This window comes from Kogia breviceps, chromosome 13 (assembly GCF_026419965.1).
Source record: "Kogia breviceps isolate mKogBre1 chromosome 13, mKogBre1 haplotype 1, whole genome shotgun sequence".
Taxonomy (NCBI): domain Eukaryota; kingdom Metazoa; phylum Chordata; class Mammalia; order Artiodactyla; family Physeteridae; genus Kogia; species Kogia breviceps.
The window spans coordinates 45348130-45371830 of NC_081322.1; the positions used below are offsets into that span (position 1 = coordinate 45348130).

A 23701-nucleotide genomic window follows, 5' to 3' on the forward strand; every position below is an offset into this window, starting at 1 on the left:
TTCCAGACTCTACTACGGGCTGCAAAAATTTACACGAGGGCTTCCCTGGTGGCACAGTGGTTGAGAATCCGCCTGCCGATGCAGGGGACACGCGTTCGTGCCCCGGTCTGGGAAGATCCCAGCCGCGGAGCGGCTGGGCCCGTGAGCCATGGCCGCTGAGCCTGTGTGTCCGGAGCCTGTGCTCCACAACGGGAGAGGCCACAACAGTGAGAGGCCCGCGTACCGCAAAAAAAAAAAAAAAAAAAAAAAATTTACATGATTGGACGCCTGTCTACTTTTCCATCTCATCTTCTACAGCTCCTCCCTTTGTTTACTTTAGTCACGCTGACCTTCTTTCTCCTTTCTTTTTTCTTCTCTCCACAAATTAAACAAGTTTGTTCCTACCTCAGGGACTTTGATTTGCTTCTGCCTGAATTGATCTTCCTCCACTTCATTGGATAGCTGTCTTCTCATTGATGTCTCAATTCAAATGTCGCCTCTTTTAATAAGGCTTCAGTGACCCTATCCAAACAAGCCTGAGGTTGTTCTGTTAAACTGCTGGTAAAAAAACTTTCTTCATAGCATGTATCAGTACCCAAACGCTCATTCATTTATTCATTCATTCATTCCTTTATTCACTTATTGTCTGTGTGGCTCCATCAGAATACATGCAAGGCATGTATTCTTCCAATGAATTTTTATGACTAATTCTTACATACCAAATTCCACTCCAGAGTTAACTTGGTTAAAGGAAGATCTGGGCAAGTCAGAGTCTTTTTCAAGTGATCATTTACTTGTCCTGGGAAGTAGTATGAAAATAGCATTCCTGTAACCTGCGGCAGCTCTGGCCAAAGTTGACATCATTAGAAAACAGGCTGGGCAGCTGCAGCATCCATCTTTGTCTTGTTTCTGCGTTGATTCTGTGACAGGACCGATGACAGTAAGAAGTATCTCAAATGAACAACATACCTGTGGGCACCTGTATTTTAATTTTTGTTCTGCCATTGCAGTGATGGGCTTTGGGCTGTCTCTGCATTTTTGGCTTATACATTGGTTTGATTTCTCAGAGTAGAATGGAATAATCTTGATGGTGGAAACAATTTATAGTTCTTTAAATTACTACAGCACCAAGTATGTAGCAGGTTCTCTATGAATAGTTTAATTCATTGATGGATTTTTTTTTTTTTTTAATTTTTATTTATTTATTTATATATATATATATTTTGTGGTACACGGGCCTCTCACTGTTGCAGCCTCTCCCGTTGCGGAGCACAGGCTCCGGACGCGCAGGTTCAGCTCACGCGCCCAGCTGCTTTGCGGCACGTGGGATCCTCCCGGACAGGGGCACGAACCCGCGTCCCCTGCATCGGCAGGCAGATTCTCAACCACTGCGCCACCACGGAAGCCCATTGATGGATTTTTAATGCAGTCAGGAATATTAAATACTTATCTTACTGGGTCTTCCCTTTCTTCCATGCCCAACAACATATTCCACGTTCTACCTTATCCATCCATCATGCTGTTATTTTAGCCATGAGCAGGGGAATAATCATTCCCATTTCTGATTTACAGAAGAGAATGTTACTGAAGCTTCCTTGACGGTAATGGCACAAACTCTTAAAAAGCTTTTCGACAGAGGCTTAGCTGGTGAAGATCCAGTGAGACCATTCAAAGACTTAGCTGTTGAAGAGCCAATGAAACTCCATAATAAATTGACCTCCTACAGCATGGGCTGCACAAGCAGGAATGCTGTAAAGCTTCAATATGTCCCTTGACATTATATAAAGTCACGTGTTTTCCCACTTAGAAAACTGTTTATTAAAAATCTGGTTGTGTGAAGGTAATAAGTCTATTTTGTGGACATATTCTATGTCTATAGTCTATAGACATAGTCTATGTCTATGGACATATATACACACTACCAAATGTAAAATAGATAGCTACTGGGAAGCAGCCACATAGCACAGGGAGATCAGCTCGGTGCTCTGTGACCACCTAGAAGCGGAGGATAGAGAGGGCGGGAGGGACGGAGATGCAAGAGGGAAGAGATATGGGGATATATGTATATGTATAACTGATTCACTTTGTTATACAGCAGAAACTAACACACCATTGTAAAGCAATTATACTCCAATAAAGATGTTAAAAAAAAATAATAAGTACTGAGAGCAAAAAAAAGAAAAATAGGATCCTGATTTTCTAAGTAGACTGTTAAAGTCATTTATAGACACATTCAAAACAAGGAATAATGGCATTTATTTGAAGATGGGGATGAAGTATGTGCAGTTAAGTATGTATAACATGAAGCTGGCAGAACCCCTCGGTTGAATCGCACTATTCTTTTAAAAAGCTTAACCAATTCCCTATTAGCTGAGTCTAGTTCTGCTGTTAAGAAAAGAATAATAACATTATAATAGCAATGATGCGACCTTAACCTCTTATGGGAGGGGGAAGTGAGGTATGGACACCAGGGTGAACCCACTGGTTCTAAAACCCTATTCTTTCCCTTATAGCACAATCTTTCTACAAATACAAAAAGCATAGTGGAACTAGTTGTGATCTTTCCCCACATTATTTCAGAAGTGCAAAGAGATGCTTAATCAAATCAGAAGTTGAACTATTCGAAGGAAGTTATCTCTCCTTTTATACTTTGATTGAAATTCTGTCTAGCATTGAAGCAGGCTTCTGTGATCGAATGTGGTAAATGATAGATAGGGTTCAATAGAGTTCTGTAGTGAAGGGTAAGTATTTTAGTGTGTCTGTGACCTGATCCAAAGGCTATTTCTAGCAGTTTGTCATTTAGTACAGAGAAGGTTAGTGAGGTCATGTTGATATATGATCTTTTATGCTCTGAACTTATCACTGCAGTTGAACTGGCCCTACAATTCTCATTATCAGTGAGCAGCTATCTTTTGATACTAAAGAATAAAATAAAACAACTGCTTTACTTTATTCTCCCAACTAAAATATAAAGAAAAATCAAAGCCTAAAGTTTGAAATATTTAACTGGAGAAATTTAGGGCATCTTTATTTTTACCCAAGGAAGTAAAAATAGCTTTAGTATTTTCAGAAGAAAACCAAATAAGATCACATGGATGGAATTGCCGGTGAGAAGTGTCTAAATGTTAACATCACCATGATAAATATTTAGTTCCAGTAGAGAATGAGATTACTTTAAAAACTGTTCTAGCACCCTAGCACACATTTCAAAGGGAATAGAATTCTCTAAAGAAAGAAAATGCCAAGGAGACAGGAAAGCACTGTGGGATGGGGAAATAATGGCAACCTAGGCATTAGGACACCTGGGTTCTAGTTTCTGATGTGCCCGTGTATGCGCTAAATGATATGCAGCAGAGACGGTAACCTCTCTTTACTTGGTCGTTTCTTGCTTGGATTTCACTAACAACCTCTTTGGATGTTTTCAGTTCAGCTGACAGACCTACCAGGCCCCCAAAACCACCTGCCCCACAGATCTTTCTGATTTGGTCAGATTTGTCAGTGGCTCCAACAGCATAAAGTATAAAGTTGAAATTTCTTAGCAGGGCATCCAGGTCTTTCAAGGTTGGACACTTGCTCACCTCTCTAGCCCATCTCACTCTACTCCTGCCTCCTTCCCCATCCTCTTAACCATGCAGAGCTACTTAAACTCCTGCTCTCATATCCAGAACTCCATTCCCCACCATTGACCCAACTAACTCTCCCACCATGAGGTTAAGTAACAGCTTAATTCACCTTAATGGCTGCCTCTTCCAAGAAGTTGTCTTGACCTTTCCTTCGGGGTTTGGTATCATCCTTTGTTTTCTTATTTTCTCCCCATTCCTCTACCCATTAGACTAAAACTTCTTTGCAAATGGTAGTAAATGAATGCATAATGAATGAATGAGGATCAACTCTCCTTATTTCTATTATTTTTTTGGGGGGAAGATGGAGTTGAGTCATTGGCTAATACCATCCTAAGAAATCAAGTCATCATTTTTACTGGAAATTAAAAAGATCTTCCCCTCCCCATTCTGGCTGAATGCTCTGGTGGAGAAAAACTTATTAATTAACTGAATTAATTTTAATTCATTAGAACATTAAGATTAATCTTGAAGGAACGGTTAGTTCCTTTCATTTTCTAAGCAAAAGAAACTTGTAATTGGCTTTAAATGATAAGTTCCTTCCTGCCTGTTCAATCAATTCCCTCCTTTCCTACCCTATCTTGGTTCCACCTGATCATGGTTTATAGCTGGGTGTCACCTATGTCTGCCAAAAACATAGAGGCAGCCTGGAACAACGGAATAAAAGATTACTCCATGCAGAGTCAGAAAATCTGGGTTTGAGTTCACTATTTCTTAGGGTGGCGACTTTGGGCAACAGACTGAATCTTTTGGGCTTCATTCTCCTTTTTTGTGACTTAGGATGATGCCCATCTCACAAATAAGATTACATGTGCTGTGAAAGCACTCTGCAAACAATTAAATGCCAAATAAACATATCATTACTCTAAACTCAAAGCGTAGTATTATTTACAACCAGCTCTCCAATCTAACTTTTTTCTGGAGATAATATACTCAGCAAAAAAAAAGGACTAATTTGAATTTTACCTCTTCTGCCAAATGGTTAGGATAGAAACCAGAAAAATGCTTGAAGAAAGGAGGAAGATCAGTGCATCCAGCAGCTCAGATATAATCCACAACAGATCCATGACTCTGTCTACTCCGGAATTCAGGAAGTGACATCTCTGCCCTATAGAACTACCTCTGACCTCAGACATTTCTCTCTCTGGCCAGACAGTCACCTCTAGGAGGAGAATTGTAGGCAACAATGGGAATTCAGAGCACATCAAATGTCTCTACAGTGTTTCATATTCTGAAAATGCCTTTGCAATCAAATCTATATATTATGCCTCACAGGGACCTAGAGGAGTATGTTAATATTATCCTTGGACCAGAAAAGGAAGACAGCTAGCAATTAAGTGATTTGCCTCAGGTCATAGAGGGAATTAATGTTGCCATTAACATTCACAAAACCTTCTCTCTGTGACAAGGAGAACTCCTTAATTCCCCTAGTTCTGGGCTTTCTGTATTATGACCAGACTTACCAGTCTTCAAGGCAGATGACCTTTAGGTACTGTTGAGGGTCTAAGGGGGCAAGTATACACTTCTTGCTGACTTAAACATTCCCACATGTCAAAAGAGGCAGGCACAATTTTCACTGGAAAAAATGACATAGAGAAAGAAGTTGATCTATAGTGAGGCAGGACATACAAAGAAGAAATAAGAGGGCAAATTTGTGTTTTGTCTTAAGAGTTTGATGTTCTTTTTAGTAGACTAGTGATTCTCAAACAGTTGCTTTCTTAAGGATGGGAGTTAACTGTATTAAAAACAATCTGTAGGGCTTCCCTGGTGGTGCAGTGGTTGAGAATCCGCCTGCCGACGCAGGGGACGCGGGTTCGTGCCCCGGTCCGGGAAGATCCCACGTGCCGCGGAGCGGCTGGGCCCGTGAGCCATGGCCGCGGACCCTGCGCGTCCGGAGCCTGTGCTCTGCAAAGGGAGAGGCCACAACAGTGAGAGGCCCGCGTACCGCAAAAATAAATAAATAAATAAATAATTAAAAAAAAAAAACAATCTGTATATAAATAATAAAGCAGTTGTATGGGGTTATTACCACTATTTACTATTGTCTTGACTACTGGTTCCCATATATGGTTAATAAAGTAAGCAAACTTGAAATTTTAAAGTATGGAAGTAAATATGAGCTCCCACAGGTGGGACAGGATGAATGGCCAGAATGAATTGGTAGAAAGGTATAGGTCTTAGGCATTCATCTCTTTCCCAGTTATTATAGGGCTTACCCTGGCCATTGAAATATAAGCAGAAATGACAGATGTTGCTTCGAAGTGAAAGCTTTAAGAGCTAGTGTGAGATGTGTCACTGATCATTCTTTCTCCCATAGTGGCTGTTGTCTGACTATGTCCCAGGTGTACCTTGTCTGGCTGCCTCATACTAAACTGAGGCCAAGGGGAACAGAGGAGCACCAACCCATGCTGAGTATGTAGCTTGACAGAGAAAAAAGTTTACTTTAAACCACTTAGATTTGTGGGTTGTTTGTAACTAAAGCATAATTATACTGTCTTAACTGGTACAGTTCACCTTGTTCAAAAGGAACAGGTACACTAAAGGGAATAAGAGATTAGCAAGGCATACGAAAAGGTACACCTTGAATGGATGTCCACACACCTAAAGGGAAAAGTAGAATGCACAGTCTCTGAGGGAAGACAAATGGAGGAGTAAAGAGATGACCTTATCTGTACGTATCAGCCAAATGCCTTCCTAACACAGATAGTAAAACTGGCATGGTGGTCAGACCACCACTGGGAGACTTTACCATTTCATATGTGTCAAAAATTTTGTTCTGTAGGCAGCCCAGAAATAAATTCATGGACCTATGGTCAATTAATCTATGACAAAGGAGGCAAGCCTATACAATGGAGAAAAGACAGTCTCTTCAACAAGTGGTGCTGGGAAAGCTGGACAGCCATATGTAAAACAGTGAAATTAGAACATTCCCTCAGATGATATACAATAACAGACTCAAAATGGTTTAAAGACCTAAATGTAAGACACAAAACTAGCAATCTAGAAGAGAACATAGGAGAAACACTCTTTGACATAATTCATAGCAATATTTTCTTGGATCAGCTTTCCAAGGCAAAAGAAATAAAAGGAAAAATAAACAAATGGGACCTAATTAAACTTAAAAGCTTTTGCACAGCAAAGGAAACCATCACAAAACAAAAAGACAAGCTACAGAGTGGAGAAAATATTTGCAAATGATACAACCAACAAGGGGTTAATATCCAAAATATACTAATGGCTCATACAACTCAATAGCATAAAAACAAACAACCCAATCAGAAAATAGACAGAAGACTTGAACAGACATTTTTTCAAAGAAGACATATGCATGGCTATCAGGCACATGAAAAGATGCTCAACATCACTGATTATTAGGGAAATGCAAACCAAAACCAGAATGAGGTATCTATTATCTCACACCTGTCAGAATGGCTATCATCAAAAAGTCTACAAATAACACATGTTGGACAGGATGTGGAGAAAAGGGAACACTTCTGCACTGTTGGTGGGAATGTAAATTGGTGCAGCCACTGGGGAAAACAGTATGGAGTTTCCTTAAAAAACTAAAAATAGAACTAGCATATGATCTAGCAATTCCACTCCTGGGAATATATCAGGAAAAAACAAAAACATTAATTCAAAAAGGTTCATGCATCCCAGTGCTCATTAGAGCACTATTCACAATAGTCCAGACATGAAAGCAACCTAAGTGCCCATCAACAGGTAATTGGATTAAGACGATGTAGTGCATATACATACAATGGGATATTACTCAGCCATAAAACATAATGAAATATTGCCATTTGCATCAATGTGTATCGACCTAGAGAATATTATGCTTGGTAAAATAAAGTCAGACAAAGAAAGACAGGGTTTCCCTGGTGGCGCAGTGGTTGAGAGTCCGCCTGCCGATGCAGGAGACACGGGTTCATGCCCTGGTCCGGGAAGATCCCACATGCCGCGGAGTGGCTGGGCCCGTGAGCCATGGCTGCTGAGCCTGCGCGTCCGGAGCCTATGCTCCGCAACGGGAGAGGACACAACAGTAAGAGGCCCGTGTACCACAGAAAAAAAAAAAAAAAGAAAGACAAATACTGTATGGTATCACTCATATGTGGAGTCTAAAAAATAATACAAGTGAATCTATATAAAACAGACTCACAGACATAGAAAGCAAACCTATGGTTACCAAAAGGGAGAGGGACGGACGGTGGGCAGGGAGGGACAAATTAGAGGTTTGGGATTAACAGATACAAACTACTATACATAAAATGGATATGTAACAAGGATTTCCTGTACAATAAGGGGATTATACCCAATATGTTGTAATAACCTATAATGGAATATAATCTGCAAAAAAAGTGAATCACTATGTTGTATACCTGAAACTAACACAACATTGTAAATCAACTATACTTCAAAAAAAAATTTGTTCTGATAAAATGGCAGAATCTGACAAATTCTTGATTTATGCAGAAAATAAAATGACCTTTGAAAAGCAACATTCCAGTTTTTCAAAAGCTGAGGAGGCAGCAAGAAGAAATGTAAATTAGAATTAAATTGGCTCAGTAAGGAAGAATTGCTTAAGGTTAAGGAAGTAACGGAAAACATGGGAAAACAGAGCAATGAAAATAGGAAACACTGGACATAGAAATATACTCCAGCTTCTAGAGAAGTGAATACAAAATATTTAGAGAAAAGATATTTATGATAATGAAATCATAAAGTTTAAGAGGAATTGGAAATCTGGCATAATCTACTATATTATATTCCAGTAAAGTCACAATTAATCCTGAGTAGGAACCCTCAGTCCTTGCAGGATATTATACTACTCCAGTAATTTATTCAACAGATGTTTATTGAGCAACTACTAGGAGAAAGGAATTGTGCTAAAATGTTGGGGGTCCGAAGAGACTATAGTTCCTGCCCTGAAGGAGCTTACAGTATAGTGAAACAAACAGATAATAAACAAGCCCTCAGCTAGCACTTACTACATACTTAGTGTTTGCTAGTGATCATGACAGGGACTTTGCATAATTGTTTCCCTAATTTTTACAAGCCTGCTGCATAGGGGTTACTGTCCTTTTAAACAGGAGACACTGAAGCTCAGGGAGATACAGTAATTTGGCTGTACATTTATACAGTAAAAAATGATTGGCTAAAATGGGACTTGAAATCAAATTTCTGTGATTTCAATATCTGTACACTTTCAACCATATCTCTATGCCTTTCACATCTAACTCTAAAATTATGTAATACCTTTTTTTACATTTTTGAAATGTTAATTTTAGTGTGTGTGTTTGTGTGTGTGTGTGTGTGTGTGTGTGCGTGCGCACGCTCTAAATAGACAATGGATTCATTCCACAGGGAAAAAACATTTTTGTGTGATTACATTTTAGTCTTTTTTTAGAAACTGATGAAACATTAATGATTTATAACCTATATTTTAAGAATCTTTCTGGTAAGTCAAATGCAAAATACTAAGTTGCTTTTCAGGAAAGAGTCTAGAAATCAAATTTAACAAAGGAAAAGGAATACTCTTAGGTAAAATAATAAAATCTTCTCTACAAAGATAAGCAATGATCAAGCTGGTTTTATACATTTATAGCTGAGAGTAGAAACTTTCTCCTTTTAGGAGCATTTAGTTCTTTTTCTTCAGGACTTGAATTCCAAGAATTAAACAGGGAAGTTTCTCACATTTTTTTTTTCAGAAGTCCCAGTAATGTACACCTGATTGGAGGAAAATTTGGCATCTGAGATTATAGCCCACCACTTGATACAAGCCAGACGGCTAAATTGATTTTAGCATTCTGGAAGAAAAATTGCACCTTTGGTGCTGAATTGCCTCCCTCTGGGTGTTGAGCCAAATATTAATGTAGATTTGAAAGGAAACAAAAAGTGCTCAAACTCTAATATACCTCAGGCTTATAAATCGGAATTCAGTCACCTTAAATTAAGTTGGATTTCTTGAAGCAAAACTACTCTTCTTATTTTTGTATTATTGCTCTGACCCACAGTGTATGTATCACATAATAGTGTTCTAAGTTTTTTAGCTACACAGAAATGGAAAGCTCGGTGCCAGAGGCTTCTGAGGTAATGCTCAGTCTAGCGAACACTGACACACACCAGTAGCAGCAGTCCCTTTCCAAGGACTTACAAAGACATGAGACATTCTGCTCAGATGTCTTTCTGTATGTAACCTGTGCATCAGGAACAACTTACTGTTAATTCTTTTCTATTTTTGTTGCCTTATTTTTATTTAAAAAGTAATACGTGTTTATTACAGAAAAACTGAGTTCCAGGTAAGCCAAAAAAAAAAAAATTGTAATCCAGTTATGAAACAAAAACCATTGGTAACATCTTGGCTTATATCTTTCTAAACTGTTTTCTTTGTAAATAAACTAAATTTTCTTTCTATAAAAAATACAATACTAGTTACTTATTACCTATTTTTTTCACTTAATAACGTGCTAAAATGTTAAAGAATATTAAAAAATAATTTTGCATAGCTGTATAGTATTAGTGCATGGTTATTCTACTTTTTTTTAAACCAAGCACTGTATTTGAATATTTAGGTTACCTCCAATATTTGGTTATTATAGTATCATTCCTTAAAGATATTTTCCATGGTCTTTGGAAGTAAACTGAAAGCTTATTTTTAAAAAAATTGTTCTTCTTTATCTGTACATTTGTTTATTTTTAGCAAAGGTTAAAAAAATAACATTTTGATGGTGGTGACTAAGAAGTGAGCTAGTATTAGATCCTAGTTCTGACAGCTGATCCTACCTTCTACCCACTGGGGGTCCTTCCCGGGCCCAGACTGGGGGCTAGATGCCAGGGCTTGCTGCTTTCTCCATCCGTGCTTCCCTTCTTAATGAGACTCGGGTTCTCCCCTGGCCCAGTCCAGACACCAGCCCCTGTCCCCGAGGATGAGCCCAGTTCGTGCAATGCTGAAAGAAAGTTCAGGCTGGGATCCTCTGCCACTCTGCTTAGCCAGCCTTGCTACTGATGGTTTCCAGAATGTCTGACCAGCCCTTAAGAGTCATGCCTTGACTGGGGCCCTTTAGGAGTCACCTTATCTGGATCCATGCCATCCTCCAAGGCTGACCCAAATTTGGGGTTGTGCTTAGACATTTCACCATTTCACATAAACATTCTGTCATCTATTACACGTTATAGTGAGCCTCTACTTTTTGGAAGATTGTCTGGGCCTGGGGATATAGCTGTGAATAACACAATCTCCACCTTTATAAAAGTGGGTCTACGGTTCACAAGTCCTGGGGAATTCGGAGGAGAGAGAGAGCTAGAGAGAAAGCATGCATTTATTGCATCCAGTTGGAAAACTCTCTGAAATTCATTTTCATCAGGATGGTAGATTATATTTAGTAGGGAATGACTGTGCCATTAGATATTTCTAATGTCTTTAGCTCTATGTGCTTTATTTTCATGGTTTTCCCTTTTAAACTCATGATAAACCTTGTCAACATCAGCTTGGAAGAAAAAATCACCTAGGATGTTTAAACTACAGTTCTGTTAACATGTATTACAGGTATGTTACCACACATAAAATCAGCTGGGCCTCCACCGCCTACACATTTTCCACCTTTGGAGGAGTGTGTGTTGAACAGTAAAGTGTGGGGCACAGAAGGAAACAAACAGGGATGACTCACAGGTCATAATGTTATCATCCTTTACACAAGATTGTAACATGTGATTCACTGAACCCTCAATGTGTGGATATCTAATTTTAGAAATTACGTCATTAAGCAAGTAAAAACAACTTTTCCCTATTTCAGTGTCAGTTGGATATGTACAGCATTTCTTTACTTTTTAAAACTGCCCAGACTCACAACTGTAAATTGAAAGAGAGCTCAGAAATATTCTAGCCCAAGACTTTCATGGTAGAGATGAGAAAACTGAGCCAAGGTTAAATGGCTTGAGGTTCCTTCATGGCAGAGTTTGAATAACCAAAAACAAAAGTTTCTCTAAAAAAAGTGAACAGAACAAGGTCCATACCCAAGAGAAAAATTTTTCAAAAAGTGTCAAGAAAAGGGATATAAAAATTAATTAAAAGTTGTCCAATTATCAAAACCAAAAATTTTAGCCTGACATTCAAAGTCTGTTTTTTGTTTCTAACTAGCACAAGTTCTCCTCTCCAGCTAAACCAATTTCTGAGCACAATTAACATTTTACCACAAGCATACAGATACATTATACCATTCGGCATACTAATGCGTGGTTCTGACCTTCTTCACACATAGCTCAGAAATCCAGCCCTCATTTTCTCCAGAGAAATGGGTCTTTCCTTGGTTATGGATTCTTGCTCACACGTAATTTGTAAGGAACACATTTACTTGCAAATACAAAATGTTCCTTTGGCAATTTAATAACTCTTTGCATTCGCTGATATTTGATGTCTGCAAAATGTTTCTTTCTCCCCTTAGGATTTTAGGACCTGGTGAGCTTGCTAGGATGCACCAGGGAGAATTTGTCACTGCTCTCTGGATTATTTTTTTCAAGCATTATGTAAGGATGGCAGCTGCCTCCCTTCTTATCTTTACTGTGGGCACCACCATGTCCTCTCTCTAAGGTAGAGATCAAAGCTGGCAGTGTCCTTAGCATCTCTTTCACCAGGAGGGAACCTGCCACAAAGAGCTTCCTCCCCTGGTTTCAAGTTGCCTCTGGAAGGCTCTCTGAACTCCCTAGCTTTGAGTTTTCCAACTGCTGTCCCTGCTTTTTTGTCTAGCTCTTTCTGTGATTGACTTTGCCACTGAGGACCTAATACTTTAGACCCTGTCCTTCTTGGTGGTGCTCCGAGGGCTGACCATCCCTGACAGTCCCAGCTCCAGAGACCCAGCGTAGGTGAGAACTGCTTCTGAACTGGAGGGAAGGAGAAACCCAGTAGTGAAGGTGACACCGAGGATGCAGGTGAGGCCAAGTCGAAAACCCAGACACTGAGTCATCAATTTCTTTCATTTCTTTCAGTCCATAGTCCTTATTCTACAAGTGCTTCAATTAACCATACCCACTCCTTGTGCTCACACACATACGAGACTAAAAGAAGATATGGGGTTTTTTTTGTATATCAGACTGATATTTAGATTTAGGTAAATGAGTTTTGAAAATGTTCTGGCTTATATTTTTCCACTACTGTGGCTCAGTTGTCTGGTAACCAACTCTATTCAAAATCAGCTCGCCCCCTCCTTTTTTAAATCTAGTAGTACTTAGCTGATGAAAAATAAACCCTGATAGTGGGGAAAAAACAACACAAAGGCTTTAACATTATTATCCTTCCTTCTTGGTACATTTGAGACAATGGAATTGAAATGTGTCTCCTCTCTCAGAAGATAAATGGACCATATTATTAACAACCAGCTACTGATTTTCTGATTTGCATTGTTTTCAGTCATTTGGCATATTTCTCTGCAGCAAATTGCTTGATGGTAGTAAGGAAAATGTCCTGTAAAATAAGCAAGTAAGATGCAACATTTCAAAGCATGGTCTATGGGGTGATTCTAGCTGTGTGACAATAAGCAATTTGCTGGGGTGGCGACTTTTACTAGGAATTTCTTAAGAGAGGCAGCCAGGATATAAGTTTATGTGTCTTAGATTGGCACTAACTCAGTCTGGGAAAAGTAAATAAAATGTAATTGATTTTTCTCTGGAAGATGTGATATTCAACTGAAATATGTAAAATGTAATATGGTCAATGAATTAAATGATTTTATTTTCCTTTTAGAAACACAAAACACTGTTGAAGTTGAAATATATTCAGAAGGAATTAGCATTTTAGCTTTTCTAGCATCACATATCAACAGTAATCTAATAGGTCCCCCTCAACTGAGAACAGGCCATACAATTTGGAAACTATGTCTTTCAATAGAAATTCCCTTCCTAATGCATACAGTTTTAAAGGTGAATTCAAAAGGTCATTTAAAAATGTGTCAGTATTCTCAGAAAATTAGCTGTAAAATTTAGGACAATATATCAAAAATAGTTTTAAACATATAAAACTTGATTTTGGTTCAGCAAAAAAAAAAAAGCTGAATTCATTGAATTCTAGAAAACCAGTTTTCTACCATTTCATGAAAGTAGTTAAATATTTAGCAAGATCAAAAGGTACTCTCTTTCTGGCATCATCTACCTCAAAGGCGATTCTCAAGAAATTGGTAATTAGGTAGAATTTTATTCCAGTAATGGAGTCTTATACCACGTATTCCTATTTAAGGCACTAACACAATAAACGGCATAAGCGGGACCCTAAATTGAATGCCACCTGATTAATCGAATCCCACAGCGTAGAGAGAGTACTTAGTGGACTCAAGGCTGAAATGACTGCACAGCCTCAAATATATCAACTTGATGGCTACCTGACTGGCCTTTCCTGCTGACTCCTTGTCAACACATGATAGCCTACTTGGCATTGTTTGACTCGCTCTAAAATGCAGAAATAGGCAAATTACCCATCTTTCTTTTGAAGTAAAAAACATGCAGCAAGGAAGCTGACAGGCACTGCTACAAGGAACTAGGAAACAAAGTCCACAGAGAACTCTCAGAAAAATACCTATAGGAGGCCATTAAAACAACAAAGCTCTGAAGTAAAATCCTATCTAAGAAGCTTTGATCAAAGGACAGCTTGAATCTTATATTCCTGTTCTTTCTTCACCATGATTAATATCATCAGTTCCTTAGGGCACAGTAATAAGCAACATTTCAAAAACATTCCCTGGATACACAAAGAAAAAAGCGCCAGATATACATTCTGCACAAGCAAACAATTTAGTGTTGAGGGAGACGTTTAAAAAAAAGAGTAGGAAGAAAATAAAACAGAGAGCCTTTGTAAGTTTTCATAGTGTGTCATTCAGAAGTAGTAATTCAGGTCAGCCCCAGACACACTTATGCAAAAAGTTCAATTTCACTCCTTTTTCCAGCCACTTGCATTGGGCGTGTTCCCATCTCTCATCCCTCCTGTTCAGTGTCTAATTAGAAGAGGGTCATGTAACGGCCAGTATACTATAGGGATTAAAAGCACTTCTGTACATCTAGGCAGATTTGGGGTTAAAAAAAAGTTTCTCCAGTTACTTGCTGTGGAAATTTGGGGAAGTCACTTAAGCATTCTGGGCCCCGTTTATTCATCGGTCATAAGAGGATGACAATATCCACCTCCCAGGATTATTCTGAGAATTCAGTGAGGTATCTACTGAATGCAGAAGACTAGCCCAGAGTCAGGGATGGGGTACAGGTTAAATAAATGGCAGATGTTTTTATTATTATGAACTGATTTCTATTGGGCGAACATTATGTAAATGCAACTCATCCCTCAGGCATTCCATTTTTTTTAACATCTTTATTGGAGTATAATTGCTTTACAATATTGTGTTAGTTTCTGACGTATAACAAAGTGAATCAGCTATACGTATACATATATACCCATATCCTCTCCCTCTTGCGTCTCCCTCCCACCCCTCTAGGTGGTCACAAAGCACCGAGCTGATGTCCCTGTGCTATGTGGCTGCTTCCCACTAGCTAGCTATTTTACATTTGGTAGTGTATATATGTCCATGCCACTCTCTCACTTTGTCCCAGTTTCCCCTTCCCCGTGTCCTCAAGGCCATTCTCTACATCTGCATCTTTATACCTGTCCTGCCCCTAGGTTCTTCAGAACCATTTTTTTTTTTTAGATTCCATATATATGTGTTAGCATATGGTATTTGTTTTTCTCTTTCTGACTTACTTCACTCTGTATGACAGACTCTAAGTAGGGCATTCCTTTTTTTTTTTTTTTTTTTTTGTGGTACGCGGGCCTCTCCCTTTGCGGAGCACAGGCTCCGGACGCGCAGGCTCAGCAGCCATGGCTCACGGGCCCAGCCGTTCCGCGGCACGTGGGATCTTCCTGGACCAGGGCACGAACCCGTGTCCCCTGCATCGTCAGGCGGACTCTCAACCACTGCGCCACCAGGGAAGCCCCGGGCATTCCATTTTAAAAGGGATTTCTAGAGAACTGAAGAACTCTCAGGAATCAAAGACGTCAATTTACTTCAGGAATTTCACCACCACGATAGGCTGGTGGGTAAGTTAATTTTTGTCATGGGAGCCTTCCTGTGCCCTTCAAATAAACAGACAGGCAGCTGTGAGCACTGAACCTGGGTCAGGAGAATTGGGTTCAAATGACAGTTCTATCACTTGCCAAATGCGTGGCCTTGGGCACATCATTATTTAATCCTTCATGGCTCAGGCTTTCTCTTTGGTAAGGTAGGGATAATGATAAATCACAGGGTTATTAAGAGGATTATATGACACAAGGCATGAAAATAAATGCTGTCAATGGTCAATGCTATACAACTGTAAATTATTACCATGGTCCGTTCCTTGTCCTTGGCAAGGAACATGCCCTGAGAGTGACAGAAATGTCTTACCACTGAGAGACACATAAAAATCTGACTGGCTAACAATAAACCAGAGAATGGAAGGAAGGAAGGAAGAAAGGTTGATTCTAGCATTCATTTGGTTAGCAAGAGTTTGAGAACCTTCAAAATTACTTGGGGAAACAACTACAGTTATAAGCAACTAAATGGGTGATTCTCTAAGCATTATGCTAAGTGAAAGAAGCCAGGCACACAAGTGTACATAGGCAGATGAATGGATAACAAACTGTGATATATACATACAATAAAATATCACTCAGTCGTAAAAAGGAAGGATATTCTGACACATGCTACAACACGGTTGCACCTAGAGGACATTACGCTAAGTCAAATAAGCCAGTCACACAATGACAAATACAGGATTCCACTTATATGAGGTACCTAAATTTATAGAGACAGAAAGTAGAATGGTGGTTTCCAGGAACTAGGGAGAGGGGAGAATGAGGAGTTAGTGTTTAATGGTTACAGAGTTTTAGCTGGGAAAGATGAGAAAGTTCTGGAGATGGATGGTGGTGATGGTTGCACCACAATGTGAATGTACTTAATGCCACAGAACTGTACACTTAAAAGTAGTGAGTGAAAATGGTAAATTTTCTGTTATGTGTATTTTACCATGGTAAAAAAACAAAAAGAAGCCAGGCACAAATAGTACATATTATATGACTCAATTTATGGAAAGTTCTAGAACAGACAAAGCCGATCCATAGTGATAGAAACAGATCAATGGTTGTAAAGGCACAGGAGACAGCTTTCTGGGTGAAGGAATGTGCTTTATCCTGAATGAGGTAGTAGATACTGAAAATATACATTTTCAAAACTCATCCAACTGTATACCTCAAGTGGGTACATTTATAATATGTAAATTGTACTTCATTGTGATGGTTAATTTTATGTGTCAACTTGGTTAGGCTATGGTACACAGTTGTTTGTTCAAACACCATTCTAGATGATGTTGTGAAGCTATTTTTTTTTAGATGTGATTAACATTCAAATCAGTAGACTTTGAGTAAAGCAGATTACCCGATAATGTGGGTGGACCTCATTCAATCAGTTGAAGGCTTGAAGAGAAAAGACTGAAGTTCCTAGAAGAGGAAGGAATTCTGCCTCCAGACTGCCTTTTGACTCAAGACTGCAACATCTGTTCTTGCTGGAATTTCCAGCCTGCCTTACAGACGTCACACTTGCCAGCTCCCACACTTGTGTGAGCCAATTCCTTAAAATAAATCTCTCTAAATAAATATACACCTACCTCCTATTGGCTCTGTTTCTCTGGAGAACCCTGACCAATACACCCATAAAGTTGATTTTAAAAGAAAAAAGATTACCTAGGATTCTCTGTGAGAAAATAGATTCTTAGACTCCACCCTGGATTCACGGAATCAAACACTCTTTAGGGGAAAGACCTGAGCCTACATAGTTTTTTGTTCATTTGTTTACTGAAGTATGGTTGATGTATAATATTACATAAGTTACAGGTCCTCATAATAGTGATTCACAGATTTTAAAGGTTATAGTCCATTTATAGTTATAAAATATTGGCTATATTCCCTGTGTTGTACAATATATCCTTGTAGCTTATTTTATACATAGTATTTTGTACCTCCTAATCCCTTACCCCTATCTTGCCCCTCCCTCCTTCTCTCTCCCCACTGGTAACCAGTATACTTTGTTCTCTGTATCTGTGAGTCTGCTTCTTTTTTGTTATATTCACTAGTTTGTTGTATTTGAGCCTATGTAGTTTTGAAAAGCTCTTCTAGATGATTCTGATATGTGCTCTGCCCCCTCCCGGGTTGAGCATTGGAAATATTCTTCAATAACATCTTAATATAGCTAAATAACATTTTAAGAAATTCTTAAACACGTCAAATTTTGTGTGCATGCCTTCTTTCCCCCATGTTTCTTAGTATTTTATATAAATAATAAAACACTTTTAAAAAGGGGCAAAATTGTAACCCCTCACCCCCACAAGATGGGATAGAGGAACATAGTGCAATCATATGAATACTTTGAATTTTGGTCATCACTCATCTAACAAATGCTGATCAAGTGCTTATAATATGTCAGGCACTATTTAAAGGACTGCAGATACATGTAGAAGTGGACAAGCCAGACCAGGTCCCTGCCCTCACGAGCTTACACTCCAGTAGGGGGGACGTTAAAGAGAAGCCAATTATGCCTATGCCCTGAATACAGGTTTTCATAAAAAAATAAAAACTGTTCCATAGGCAACACGCTAGACTGCCAGAAGGTTAAAAAACAACAAGAAACAAACCTATAGATCACAACTTGTATATTCATGGTAAAATTTAACTGAGAGTACCAAAGCAAGACTTTAGCAGCACCCTGGAGTGATTAATACAACTGCTGAGATTAAAAAGTACAGGAAAGGGCTTCCCTGGTTGCGCAGTGGTTGAGAGTCCGCCTGCCGATGCAGGGGACACGGGTTCGTGCCCCGGTCCGGGAAGATCCCAAATGCCGCGGAGCGGCTAGGCCCGTGAGCCACGGCCGCTGAGCCTGCGCGCCTGGAGCCTGTGCTCCGCAACAGGAGAGGCCACAGCAGTGAGAGGCCCGCGTACCGCAAAAAAAAAAAAAAAAAAAAAAAAGTACAGGAAAATAGAGTAAGCAATTAGCTCCAGTCCAATGTGAATGTCAGTGAGCCAATCTGGGCTCTTTATAGCCCCTGAGCATTGCTCTTTCAATCCTTGGTTGCTACGAATATTAGATAGTCGCGTTACGTTCTGCAACGAAGAAAAACTGCTGCTAAGGTCTTGTCATTGTAGAAAAGGCTGCTGAGAACTTCTTTTTGTCTATCATGAGCAAGGCCAACTCCAGGAAAAGGAAAAGCCAAGTTTCTGGCTTGATTCTTTGTCCATTCATCATACATTTATTAAACTGAGATTGTAATAGTATTTACCACATAGATTTTGTGAGGGTAAATGAGAACATAAATCCCTTAGCACAATGTCTGGTCACAGCGAGCTCTTGGTAAATGGTAACTATCATCGTTTGTATATGGGTCTCATTATTGGCAAGGCAGACTTCCAGGAGCTGGGGATGCAGACAGTTGCCACAAGCCCACCACAACAAGAATCTTAACATCTAGCAGAGGGAGGGCCCCCATACGTTAGAAGTATTCGAATTGCTACTGTAGAGATCAGTTGTGTCACTGCAAAAGAGGTCTCTGGTCGGGACGGAAGGGACAAGGAGAGACAGGTGAGCCTCGCAGGAGGACGTTTTGCCAGTGGTGGCTTTGCAGTTGTGCGAAGGCAGTTTTAGGAAAAAATATTTTCTGTGGTCTGTGTAAAAAGCGGTTGTGGTAACATCGATTATCAAAGATTTCGTATAAAACTCAAGTATCATTTTCACTGATGCTACTAAAGCCTCAGTATTAGATTTGATATTTAGGCTGTTATAGAATTAAAGCTGGGTGTAAAGAGTGTGACATTTTGAGACAGAGAGGAGAGTCAGACAAGTTTGAGCTGCAAAGAACATTTAGGAATCACGTAGTCAACACTCTCATTCTGCTAATGAGAAAATCAAGGTGCACATAGGTTTGGTCTCAATGGAACACTGTATACATGCAAAGAAATGACCACATCGGTTTGCTCTGTGCTATCCAATACAGTAGCCACTAGTCACAGATGGCTATTTAAATTTGAAATAATCATGATCTTTTAATCCCCTACTGTATCTTGACCCTCCCTCCTGCCCTTTCCCCACTGCTAATCACTAGTTTGTTCTCTGTATCTGTTTCTGTTTTTTTAAATACATTAATTTGCTTTATTTTTTAGATACCACATATAAGTGATAACGTAGAGTATTTGTCTTTGTCTGACTTACTTCACTAAGCATAAGAGTCCCTAGGTCCATTCACATTATCACAAGTGGCAGAATTTCATTCTTTCTTATGGCTGAGTAATAGTCCATTGTATATATGTACCACATCTTCTTTATCCATTCATCTATTGATGGACACTTAGGTTGCTTCCATATCTTGGCTATTGTAAATAGTACTGTTATGAATACTGGGGTGCATGCATCTTTTTAAATTAGTGTTTTAGTTTTCTTTGGAAAAGAAATGTATCTCTCGTATGAGAGATACAAACTACTATGTATAAAATAAATAAGTAACAAGGAGTAGAGTAACAAGTAACAAGTGCTATATATTGTATAGCACAGGAAAATATAGTCATTATTTTGTAATAACTTTAAATGGACTATAATCTATAAAACTATTGAATTACTATGTAGTACACCTGAAACTAATATAATACTGTAAATCAACTGTACTTCAATAAAAAATAAATAAAATAAAATGATCATGATCACTTCAAATTAAGAATTCAGTTCCTCAGATGAACTAAGGATATTTCAAGTGCTCAATGGGACTAGTAGTCCCATATCACATATACAGATTTTCATCATCCTAAAGCATTCTACTGTACAGCACTGTGTTATTTTTATGCAGTGAGAGAGGAAAGTAACTTTTAGTCACTATTAAAAGCATTTCACAATAAAGAGCTTATTTCACATTATGACCAAATTTTCCAAGTGTACTTCTAAAATTACCTATGTAATTGCTAGCCTATAGAAAAATCTACCTTAGCACACAAATGTTTCACAGAAAAAATTGGGCTGGTGTCACCACAGAATGCATCAAAGTTACATGCAAAATTTTGGAAATGGGGTGGAAACAACTTTAATGTTCCAACGGTCATACATTTCAGGAGCAATCATATACAAATAATTACTCCATAGATTATCAAAGAGAAGAAGAAGGAGGTAAAGGTAACTTAAGTAGATCATGTTTGAGGAGAGAATTCCTAAAATAGGAAACAAAGAAACAAATACAAGTTTTGTTCTTAAAATGTTGCAAAAGTAACTTTAAAAAAGTCAGCCACTTTCCCTATACATTTGGGAAGTAAAAATGTGTATTCTCCTTGCTTTGACAATAATATTTCAAGTATAAAAATACATATAGGGCTTCCCTGGTGGCGCAGTGGTTGAGAGTCCGCCTGCATATGCAGGGGACACGGGTTCATGCCCCGGTCCGGGAAGATCCCAGATGCTGTGGAGCGGCTGAGCCCGTGAGCCATGGCCGCTGAGCCTGCGCGTCCGGAGCCTGTGCTCCGCAAAGGGAGAGGCCACAACAGGGAGAGGCCTGCGTACCGCAAAACAAACAAAAACCCCATATAATACCAGTTCTTAAAAGATGTGTTTTAAAAGAGTATACTGTATGGAGGGAAAAATGTCCTTACACCTCTTAGGGACCATAGTTTTTATATAGTGATTGGAAACTGGCGGGGTGGGGGTGGGGTGGTGCGTGGCGGGGTGTGGATGATCTGAAATTGAAAGAGAGATTTTTAAAAACGTCCTTCAGGAAGCTGACATTTTAGACTTGAATATTCTATTTTAAGATTTGTTGTATAGCTACCAAAAATCTTTACCAATTTAGTTTCTTTTCATATATATATATGTGTATATATGAATTATATTTATAAGTGAAATCCATGTTTAAGTGACATTTCATATATAAGCAAAATCCATAAATTTCACTTCTGCAAAATTACTTTTTGCCATTTTTCCTGACTAGTACAATTCCCTACTAGTGTTCACCATCAGTTTTGGCCTTAATGCTGTGGGCATTCGATATTCCAGTGTGCCCTTTCACCAATGCCAAGGGTGTGACTGTGGTGAGGCTTCCATTTAGAAATTCCTCTCCCATTACTATGTAGTGTGTTTTACCCCTCATCTTAATTTTTCTATATTTTATTTTACAAATATTTTGGTTCTTTATCTTATTTGCACCCTTCATTTTAAATTTCCTTTTGCATACTAATGACTTTTTTCAATATTCTCATAGCTTATATCCCAGGGTAAAGGTTCTCAAACACCAGTCTATTAACTATTGTCAAAAGAGAAAATAAGGACCATGAAATGACCATAATGTGCATGGTATGGTATAAAGAGTCGATTTGTAACCCGTACATTTGCATGATTTTATGAATTCCCAGTAAAACTTCGCAAAAATACTCTTCATTTTACCACTTAACTCCTACGATGAATTAAAATTTATTGGCAAATGTGATTTTGTTTTCATACACGCAACATATCAACTTTTTTTTTTTTTTTGTGGTACGCGGGCCTCTCACTGTTGTGGCCTCTCCCATTGCGGAGCGCAGGCTCCGGACGCGCAGGCTCAGCGGCCATGGCTCACGGGCCCAGCCGCTCAGCGGCATGTGGGATCTTCCCGGACCGGGGCACGAACCCGTGTCCCCTGCATCGGCAGGCGGACTCTCAACCACTGCGCCACCAGGGAAGCCCAACAACATATCAATTTTTGATACCAATTTATAGACCATGTTTACTGTTAAGTTTGCCATATCTTGTTATGCCATATAGATGCTGGAAATGAATAAAGATCACCGTCTTGTTCTCCTAGCAGCTGGCTAGCCAGGGTAGCTAGAAAGACAGCTATTCAAAATTCAGCCAAATACCAGCAGGGCAGGCATTTTCCAACAATGTGCTAGTGGTCACAAACAGAGAATTTTCCCTGCTGTCTGCCTATAATATAAGAGCAACAGGAAATAGAGCAGTTTCCATGGCCTGAAGCAATGGAGATGGCCCAGCCTGATTTAAACGAGAGTTTTGGCCAGGTCCGTGGAGAAAAGGCCGACTTGTAAATAGTTTCAGGCACAGTAAATATTAAATAGGGCCTGCACCAAGGTATGCGTGTGTGCCTACTGTGAACCAAGGCTGGGTGTGGCAGTTCTGGAACACAGGCTAACTGCTGGACCTTTGGGCCCTTGTCCTATTCACCACCTGAGGCCAAGGCTCCCTTTCAGGCCACTCTGAATTTGGAGCATTTGACTTTTGACTTTCTTCCTTATGTGACACTTTCACTATTCTCTTTTTCACATTATGCCTTTGTCAACCGAATCTCCAACCAGCCCTCCAATTTCATCTCTGTCCCCCAAGCTCTTTCATTGGTGCTTGCTCCCCGGTGGGCCTCATCCTCCTCCTAGGTACTCTCACCCCTTCTCCAGTTTCCTCTAGGCCCTGCATCCAGACCTGCTCCTTCTGGATTATTCTTCCCATACAGACTGCATCATTTCCCATTCAGTCTTCTGTCCATGTGGGTATGACGCTGGGTCTGGCCTCCACTGCCCTGTCCATTCCTCCATCTTTCTCCTTCAGAGTCAGTTTCTCTGAACCTCCCCAAGCTCTGAGCCTAGACCCTTCGGGTTCTAGAGGTGGAGGGAACCTGAGAGCTTCTTCAGCCCATGACTCTACTACTCATCTGAGGGCACTGAGGCAAAGGCAGGGCATGAGAAAGGCAGGGGATGAGGCTGTCTGCAGAGGACAGTCCTTGCCTCTGTACTGCCGTGTATCCGTGTGTACCTGTGTGTGCCTGTGCGTGTGTGTGCACGTGTGTAACCAAAGGTACATTCTAACTAGGTTTCTGTCCGTGTGGTGGTGTTTTTCTTATTTAACCCAAGAAAACGATCCCAATGGTAGAAAAATCAGGCTGGAAGAAGGGAGTGGGTATTTTAATAGGCTACCAGAAAAGATATTTTAGCGTATTTAGGTCAGTCAACATTGATTGAGTGCCTGTGGCATACTGGATGGACACTGTTTTAAGCACCAAAGGTACATGATAAAGTACTTCCAGGAGCTCAG

General features: G+C 39.6%; 1 protein-coding gene across 20 annotated transcripts in view; it reads right to left on the reverse strand.

Annotated features, from left to right (window-relative positions):
* The window catches only part of HS3ST5 (heparan sulfate-glucosamine 3-sulfotransferase 5), a 287406-nt gene that overhangs the window by 51053 nt on the left and 212652 nt on the right, over positions 1 to 23701 (reverse strand). For 3 of the 20 annotated variants that reach the window (XM_059082874.2, XM_067011686.1, XM_067011684.1), the window contains exon 4: positions 5063 to 5175. The exons of 14 other annotated variants lie outside the window; for them this stretch is intronic. The gene's annotated coding sequence lies outside the window, so the exon portion shown is untranslated. Of the gene's footprint in view, positions 1 to 698; positions 900 to 5062; positions 5176 to 10382; positions 10621 to 23701 lie in introns of those variants that run through there. 3 more of the 20 variants (XM_067011696.1, XM_067011695.1, XM_067011685.1) reach the window with 2 other exon arrangements.